This window comes from Grampus griseus (genome assembly GCF_964374135.1).
Source record: "Grampus griseus genome assembly, chromosome: 4".
In the NCBI taxonomy this organism is placed as follows: Eukaryota; Metazoa; Chordata; class Mammalia; order Artiodactyla; family Delphinidae; genus Grampus; species Grampus griseus.
The window spans coordinates 126337772-126347586 of record NC_138997.1 but is presented as its reverse complement, the minus strand read 5'-3'; the positions used below and the strand labels follow the sequence as shown (position 1 = coordinate 126347586).

At 37.5% G+C, this 9815-nt stretch overlaps 1 long non-coding RNA gene across 1 annotated transcript in view; it reads right to left on the bottom strand.

The window, feature by feature from the left end:
* Positions 1 to 1451: 1451 nt before the first annotated feature.
* Positions 1452 to 9815, bottom strand: part of LOC309821586 — a 61176-nt gene continuing 52812 nt past the window's right edge. Inside the window, exon 3 of the long non-coding RNA XR_014296633.1 lies at positions 1452 to 1764. This is a non-coding gene — a long non-coding RNA (uncharacterized lncRNA). The remainder of the gene's footprint in view (positions 1765 to 9815) is intronic.

The following is a 9815-nucleotide window of genomic DNA, read 5'->3' as shown; positions in this document are numbered from 1 at the left end:
GTGATGAACAAAAGTGGAAAGGAGCACAATAGAGGTCAGCGGGTGCCCACGGAGGACAGAGGAAGGCTGTGGACGGAAGTCTGCTCCCCACGAGTGTCCTTGCACAGCTGTAAGCCCACCCCTGCCCCTATATTCAACACAGGAATAAAGACAGAAAGGACACCTGGACCGTGCTTGCCCCTGGAATGCCTGAATATCATTGAACTGACAGTTTACCAGAAATAAACCAGATCTACCATTCAGAATAAAGGCCCCAAAGAGACTAGATCAAGTTACAGAAAATTAATATTACTCCTTTTCTCTCCTTCCTTTCTTCCTTCCTTCTTTTCTTCCTTTCTTCCTTCCTTCTTTCCTTTTTCTTTTTTTTTCTGTCTCTTTGCATGGCTGAGTTGGAGGCTGATAAATCTCTACCAAAAATATAAAATCCAAATATCCTCTGGGTGCTCTAGCTTGCGGGCCCCAGGAGGGACCTGTTCAACAATTATCGCCTAAGACAAGAGTAAACAAATGTTGGCGAGATGTGGAGAAAAGGGAACACGTGCACTGCTGGTGGGAATGTACACTGATACAGCCACTATGGAGAACAGTATGAAGGTTCCTCAAGAAATTGAAACTTGAACTACCATATGATCCAGTAATCCCACTTCTGGGTATTTAACCAAAGGAAACAAGACCATTATCTCAAAGATATATCTGTACTTCCATGTTTATAACAGCATTATTCACAATAGCCAAGTTATGGAAGCAAGAAATGTCCACCAACAGATGAATTGATCAAGAAAATATGATATATATATATATATATATCACATTATTCAGTCTTTAAAAAGAAAATTCTGTGATTTTCAACAAAATGGTTGAAACTGGAGAACATTATGTTAAGTGAAATAAGCCAGACAGATACAGACAAATACTTCATGATATCATTTCTATGTGGAATCTTTAAAAAAACTCATAGAAACAGAGAGTAGAAAAGTGGTTGCCAGGGACTGAGGGGTGGGGGAAGTAGGGATATATTGGTAACCTGGTATAAACTTCCAGTTTTAAGGTAAGGTCTGAAGCTCTAATGTATAATATGGTGACTACAGTTGATAACACTGTATTGTATAACTACAATTTGTTAAGACTGTAGAACTTAAATGTTCTCACCAGCAAAAACAGGGAGGAGGTAAATATGTGAGGTGACGGATGTGTTAATTAACTCAATATGGGGGAATCCCTTCAAAATGTGTACATATATCATCACATTATACATTTTATATATCTTACAATTTTATTTGTCAAGTATACCTTAATAAAGCTGGAAGTGTGGAGAGAAAGAAAGAAAGAGAGAGAGAGAGAGAGAAAGGAAGGAAGGAAGGAAGGAAGGAAGGAAGGAAGGAAGGAAGGAAGGAAGAAAGGAAGGAAGGAAGGAAGGAAGGAAGGAAGAAAGAAAGAAAAAGAAAGGAGGGAGGGAGGAAAAAAGGAAAGAAGGAAAGAATCCCTTAACCCTCTAACTCTTCAGGATCAACAGTTGTACTTCCAAGTAGTAAAATTTAAGCCCATGCCCATCTGAGTCTTTGGGAATTCCCAAGGAGGTGGCACCATGACACCAATGTCTATGCAGCCCTCTGCCCTGGCTGCTGCCCTCACCACACTGCACCACTGATCCCTTGCCCTTGACCCATCCAATCCAGTCTCAGTAGCGCGGTGTCAGTGCTCAGTTGTCCGTGTGCTTCTGATAAGGCAATGTTGGAATAGGAGGGAACTTTCATGACTCAATACCTGAAAAAAAAATAGACTGATTCATACTAGGAAAGTGTCAACATCCTCAACACAAACTATAAGGTGCTTCTGCTTCTAGAGGATTTTCCCTACTTCTTCAGTATATAGAACGTCTATGGTGAGAGGGATAAATTTTAGGCTGTAATAGGTTAACAGAAATTCTCCCAAAAGACACCCCAGTGTTTTGGCTCCAGCTCTATCCTCACCTAGTATGAGGCAAGACCTTGCCCCAAGGTCAGATGTGCCTCCACTTATACATTAGAAAAGTGGGATTTTGATTTCTCAGTAAATCACTAGTAGAATTAGCGACCATGAACAAATCCCTCAGAACCCCTGTTTCTGCAGAGCCAGAAACATCTGCAAAGATGAATACCAGAATGACCCACATCTGTCTTAGCAGTCAGGCTTCCTGGTACTTCACAACGGATTCTCAGAAGTTTTTGGAAAGGAAAGGAAAATGGAGCCTGATGGAACACCATCTTGAAAACAGCCTTTGAGCAGTAACAGCCCTGGAAGTTATGCCAATAACAGGCCTAAAGACTAAACACAATTAATTACAGTTTTGAAAGTCACAGACCCCAGTTCCCTCACCCAACTGTCAAAGACTTCGCTTTCCTAACCTTCTGAGAGAAAATGTGAAAAGTTCTCAAAATCTTAGTTTTTATTTCTGAGTTGATTACTCTAAAATCTCATCACCAAAAATAGAAAAGCATGAATGCTAGAATAGTATAGGTGAGTTGCACATCTTCCAATAACTCTGATTGCATTTTCACTCACCACGTATTTACAATTTGTAATTTTGTGCCAGATGATTCCTTTAGAAGGAAACAGATGATTATATAATCACTAAACCCTTTTTCCAACCTAGTATGAGATGTTCAACCACTTTAAGTTTATTTGGGGTGGGGTGGGGATATTTTTTTGGATTGATATTTGCTCTGTGCATAGCGTAACATTCTTTAGGCAGAACTTTCCACATGTTTGTTTCTGAGGTCCTGAAAAAGTAGAAAATAAGATTTGAAAAAGGTATCATAGGACACAGCTATCAGGAATCCAAAAATCACTTTGTACATATGTAGCACAATTTTTATAAGTATTCAGTCATATAGTCTGGTCGATGTTATAAGACTTTGTAAACAGTACAACCATTGGAAAGTTATGTGCTGTTGTGTGGTCTTCATCACAGCTGTAATAAGTTGCATGTAGGTATTTTTTGTTTGTTTGTTGATTTGTTCTTTTCTATCTCAGCTCTAACTTTTCATTTAAAGCCAAATAAGGACATCGAATTAAAACATTAACTTAAGAGACAGATCAGGCAGGAAATTCCAAAGTTAAGTTTCCCATTGTAATTTTAACTTTCCCATGATACACATTTTCCTCACTGGTTCGCATCTTGCATGTGCAGCTTTGTATAAAGAGCCAGATTCTGACCTCAGTCACACTCGTTTTATTTTTACTGAAAATGTAAGAGGGAGCAATGAAGAATCAAAGGAGGGCCAGAGGTCAGTAGACTGGAAAGCAAATGCTGAAGAAGAAGGTTGTGGGAAGCAGGCGAATATGGGAGGTTGGAAAAGGAAATACAAGGTGCAGATGGAGTTGTGTTAGTGGACGCACAACTGCATGTCAAGATTTCTTAATATGCATGTCTTCACATACTTCTTTTCAAATATCTGTTAAACAACAATTAAAACCACATTATTTTTTTATTTATATAGAACTTGAGCGTTTGGTTCTCTTTGATTTCACCTCTTGCTTTATAAATCTTCCAACCAGTCCTTAACTGCTTGTAAAGCCCTGGCACCTCACATATTGTCACTTAATTATGTTATGCTACAGTGGGCTTCCTAGGAGGCAAAAATTCTACACAAAAACACTTATAAAGAAAGCCAGGGCAGACGGCCTGACTAAGCCAGTAAGAATAAAAAATTGTTGCTGACAAGGGAATAGAATTGACAACTAAAGCTTTCTGAACCAAAGGGGAAAATGAATAGCCAAGACATTTGAATTGTTGAAGGAAAGGATGTTTCAGATCTAGGCTAGGGGGAGGAACAGATCATAAAACTGGAAATAGAAGATTAACCACTAAGCCTGCTCAGAATGAATCATAAAGAGAGAAAAGGGATTATTAGCCCAAAGGATCTAGGCAGGAAGGGCCCAGGGCAAAGTCTCCTGGTACATCCTGTCTTCAAATCTAAGATGTTGAAAACTGTACCCTGTTGGAAGAAGGGCTTCATTGCTGTGAGCCTGCCCAAGACATGAGGGAATAAGAAGGACTGGAGAAAAGACAGATTCAAATCACAGGGCACTATTAAATTGAAAAAACTATGATCATTTCCGTGATAACACTCAATGCTGGTGAAGATGTGGTAAAACTAGCACCCACATATTACTGGGGGCAGCATCAGTTGGGACAATTCCTTTGAAAATTAATTAAATAGCATATATCCAGAACCATAAAACTACTATTAGCTTTAATATAGAATTTCCTTTTTTGGTCATTTATCTTAAAGAAATACCTTAAGATACAGAAATATAGAAAAACCTCTGTTCATAGAAATAGTTAAGACAATACTATATATAAAGTTTTAAATGGAAACTAATTAAGTATGCAATAATAAAAGACAACTTAAGTATAATATTGTTGTATATACACTCAATGAAATAAAAAGTGACCATAAAATCATGATTATTGAAGTATACAGAAGTATGAAGTACTTCTGAAGTAAGTATGAAATACTCCTGCCCCCCCAAAACAAATTGTTGAACTTTAATCAAGCTTTTAGACAAAATTTCCAATTTACAGGAAATACCAGTTGTGAGGAACAACTTAAACTGTCCATAAGTAGGCAATCCAGAATTATCAAAAATTGACCCAATTTCTTCAATAATTCAGTGATCCTGGAGTAAGCAGGGTAAAGGTTCATCTTCTAGAGCCCAATGTCCAACAGAACTTTCTGCAATGATGGAAATGTTCTCATATGGCAATCGCTAGACGTGTGTAACTACTGAGCACTTGAAATGTGGCCAGTGTGACTTATGATCTGAATGTCTTAATGTCAGTTAATGTTAATTAATTTAAAATTTAAAAGCCACTTGTGGTCAGTGGCTACCATTTTGGATGACACAGTTTTAGATTAAAAACATTTAAGAGACACACAACCATATGCAATGTGTGGATTTTATTGGATTCTGAAAGCTACAAACCAATTTAGAATGACCTATCTGAGTCTTTGGGGGAAATTTGAATATGGCCTGAATTAGATGTTAGTTTTGTTCATTTTGATAAAGGTATTGTGGTTACGGTGACGTGGAAAATTATTTGAGAGACCCATGTTGAAATGTTTATGGATGAAATGGCAAAATATCACAATTTCTGGGATTTGCTTTAAGATGCTTCCACCAGAGAGAGAGAAAAGAGAGAGATGAAGCAATTGTGACAAAATGTGGATAATTGTTTAATCTGGGTGAGAGGTGTGCAGGGTTAATTATATTTTCCTCTTCTGTGTGTGTGTGTGTATGTGTGTGTGTGTGTGCTTGAAATACTTTCAAAATAACAATTTCTAAAACACATAATTACATGGAAAATTCTTATAAATAATATTAAATGAAAAGACAGAATACAAACTCGCCCATTCAGTTGATGTTGCAAGTAATCTATTAAGATATTCAGATTTACAAATGATTTTACTTCTATTTCAGTGAAGAGGTAGAATATAGTCAACATATTAGGAAATGCTTATAGGAATATTTAGAACATGGTTAAGCAAACATCCATTAAGAATGGCAGGAAAGAGTAGTTTGCGAGTCACTGTTACTAACACATACACAAACCCGTACATGCTCATACACAAAAGAGGCTGGATGGAAATACACCATATAGTTTATTCCACAGTGGTGGTTTTGTTCACGTGATTGAACTGAGTAAAGAACAGAAAAATTTTTGGATCATGGTTCTGTTACTTTTAAAATGAGATTAAAGCCACATTTAAAATAAACTTTTTAAAAAGTAAGATCTATGGTTTACTACATGGAATTATTCTTAATAGCCCCAAAACCTTTTTCTGCCAAGACTCAAATCCATGCCTCCACACTTCACTGTCTTAAGTGTTTTCAGTGGCATGTAAATAGAATAAAATAAAGACATTCACAAACATTTGCAAATGTAATGTGAAGAGAAAATTGAATGTAATGTGAAGAGAAAGGGGCAATTTATTCTGCCTTAGAAGTGGAATAAATTTCTCCCTTCTTCTGACTTCAACAATAATATTTAGTATTATTTAATAATTAACTAACCGTCATTTTTAATACTTGCATTTATATAGCATATAATATACTGAACACAGTGAGGTGCTGTTTTAAGCACTTTATTTATTATTTATAGTAACTCTCACGACAACCCTTTCCGTAATGGGATATTACTGGCCCCATTTTGAAGCCGTTGACACAGAGCTTTAGAGACACAGAGAAGTTAAGTAGCAAGTAAGTAGTGGAACCAAGATTTAAACCCAAGAATTCTGCTCCAGAGTCCATCCTTTTAAACACTGTACCACGTGAGCTCAGGAAAGAGCTCTACTGCCTTTTTTCATTTACAAGGAGAATCAAATATCTTTGTCTCTCACTGCAACCCACCCTCCTCTTTGCAAGCCAGGGAGCTAAGGACCTTCTGGCATTTTACGAAAAGCAAAGGTAGTGGAGTCAAAGAGACATTAGCTTGCTATTATCCAACTTACATCTGAATCAAATTCCCTCTCAGCGCTTGTAACTAAACTTCCCCTTCATGGGTGATCATTCTCATAGTCTCACCCTCAATGAGCCCAGGCTGTCCTTGACAGGTCAGTTCAGGTGATACAACAGAGCAGACCAGCTTCTTGAATATGCTGGTTGCAGTGGTTTGTTTAGAAATAAAGTACTAATTTCAAACCTGGTCATGCAACAGATATTTTGCATGCGGTGATTTTATAAGAACACCTTAAGTCAACCTCACTGAGAAGAAAGGTTTTGGGCTGAGTCTGTTTTCTCAATAACTGAAGTTCAGTCCTTGAAGGAGACCCAATTCTTTTAGGTACATCTTTTTAAAGGATAGTAAGCAGAACACTGCCTTGTTAGACAAAGTATGTGGAATATACTACAATCTTATCTTATTACTGAGGTCATTTTGTAACAAAATATGCAGCATTGCAGCGTATTACCAATTCTTGGATTAGAGAGGCACACGGGGTATTTCAGCCCTACCTTGCATGGTCTTGGGCAGTTGTGTTTTTGAGTTCCCATAGCTGTCTCTTGTCACAGTTTTCTGGTGTCCTCAATGGAGCTTATCAATCGACATTCTTACTGTTCTTTCCCTAGCAGTCATCCCTCACCTTCTAACTTCCAGCTTCTAATTTGCTGTGGTTTTGAAAACCATTGATGTCACAAGCATGAATCTGTGAATGTACTAATGTACTAGTGAATTTATGAATGTGTGTATACATATCTCTTTCTACAAAGGATTTGTGACAGCTTTTTAAAATTATGCAATGAAAAATATAATGATTTTTGAGGGAATTTGAACAAAAGGAAAATAAGAATAGGCAAATAATAAAGCCAAGAGTCAGTAACATGCACAGATTGCCTTACGGTTGCTGGCACTAGGTAGCAAGTAGAGTTCTAAGCTTCCTGCAAGCAAAAGCAAGGATGGAAAGGTGATCAATTAGTTACAGGTTTACAACCATCAGAAAGTAAAAACAAGCCAGCTATATTAAAAAAATGCTACCACTCTTTTTTTTTTTTTTTTTTTCGGTACGCGGGCCTCTCATTGTTGTGGCCTCTCCCGTTGCGGAGCACAGGCTCCGGACGCGCAGGCTCAGCGGCCATGGCTCACGGGCCCAGCCGCTCTGCGGCATGTGGGATCTTCCCGGACCGGGGCACGAACCCGTGTCCCCTGCATCGGCAGGCAGACTCTCAACCACTGCGCCACCAGGGAAGCCCAAAAAAATGCTACCACTCTTGACATGAAGACCGAAGAGAATTTTTCTCATGGTGTTCATAATAAGGATGATGTAAGATAGAATAGATACCATCTTCAATGGTATTCTGACAGTTGCTAGTATAATACATTTCAAAAAGTGTTTCTTTTAAAAAGCCCTTAATATAAGCCAAAAGCAAATACCCAAGCAAAAAACCATGTCAAGTAAGAGTGAAAGCAATTGGACTAAGCAACTATGAGATTCTTAGGAAGGAACAGGCACAAATTTTAATATGTGAACTTTATGGTAACTATTTTCCTTGATCAGACATTGCGGGCACCTGCTTCCTGATTGATGGCCATGTTCCAGGTACAGAGGTTTATAAACATTTTTACATGTTTTATGGGGAAATCTATTTCTTTTAGGTACTATCTAGTTAGAAACCATTAAATACCCCCAGGCATTAGATTTAGTTAATTCTCAATTCCAGCCTTGCTGCTATCTTCATTCTATTTAAAGGGACAAACAAGTCTTATTTGAACCCTCTTTACCGTCGTCAGCTTCCAAATGTTCAATAAAAAGATAAGATTGCCAGATTTTTAAAGAAAATTTCTAAACGTGTAAATTAGCAAGGTGAATTGAATAGACATACTCTCACACACTAACTAAAAGATATTCTTTCATTTTGAATCCTTCTCTGAAGTGAATTTAATCAAAGTTTATTCAGTGATTTTCAAAGCAAATCCACCAGCCCACTTTACTTTCCATTTAGGTCCCTAACAACAGGATTTGAGGACTGTTCCTTACTTTAATTCTTTACTTGTGCAGTGCCTACTGTATGTAGACAATGTTTGCAAGTTTGGACTCTGAACAACACAATGAATTCCCTATACCATACCACAACACAATTGCTCGGCTATCAAGTAAAGCTTTTTTATCCTGCTGAGTTCAAAGTTCAAAATTTATTTCTTAGCTTAATGCAAGGCTAGTGCAAGTGTGTTTAATATATTCATTCTAAATGCCATCAGAGGACGGTGGTGTCAACATTTTGGCTTTGTTTGGACAGCTTTTGTGCAAGTGCAAACACTGAGTGTATGAAATCTAATGAGATTAGGCGCTTACTGCAAAATTAAAGGCAGGCGACTAGACTTCAAAGATGTTACCGCAGCGCAAATTCCTTACTATATTTCTTAGGCCATTTCAGCAAACTAAAGTTTGAGAATCACCTTTACCAAAAGACTTTCTTCATAGCAACCCTTTAAGAGAACATTTGATATTAAATACCTCCTAAAGGGTACATGATTTTTTTTTTAGCTTTTTTTTTTTAACCCTCATTAAAAAGCACTACAGTTAAGGTGGATGAAATTGAATCAAGACAAGTAAGAATTAACCAAAAGCTCTTTTACAGACCCAGACCTAAACATAACTCCTTTAAAAGCTGTGGATTTTGAGTGTGGTTTTGTTATGTTTTGTTTTTGCAGAAATATAGAAAACAGCAAAAGAAATTTGACCCCATCACGTGATAATGAATCTTCTCATTTTTTTTCAGCATAATTTACATTTTAAAAGGGCTTACTATGTCCCATGCACTGTTCTAAGTGATTTGTATGTATTAAATTAATTCAGCCACTACCTTATGAGACTGTTAATATTATTAGTCTCAATTTACAGATTAGAAAACTGAAGCTTACTGAAATTTAACTGTGGTTTATTATGCTAAAATAATAGACCCAGGGTAGAGTAGCAGACCTATGCTGAAACACTGAGCAAGAAAGAACCTTGTATCTAATCACAAGTATTTTTAACTTCGAACAAGAGATACAAAGGGCCCTCCAAAAAAGTGACAAGAAACAAACCCATATTACCCAAGAATCAGCGCTCCTGGACATAAATCAGGTTATACAAAGGGGTGTGCAAACTTCCTTATGGCATTCCAGGGATAACGTGGTTAGGAAGAAGAAAAAAACCAGAGAACAGCTATAAGCCTTCTTGCTTGCAGGGGAAACAGAGGAGGAACAGAGAGACAGATGAAAGAGAGTTCTGCTGCTACCCGTGTCTCCAATGTAACAAACCACCAAGCATCCAGAACTGCAATGGGAGTAAGAG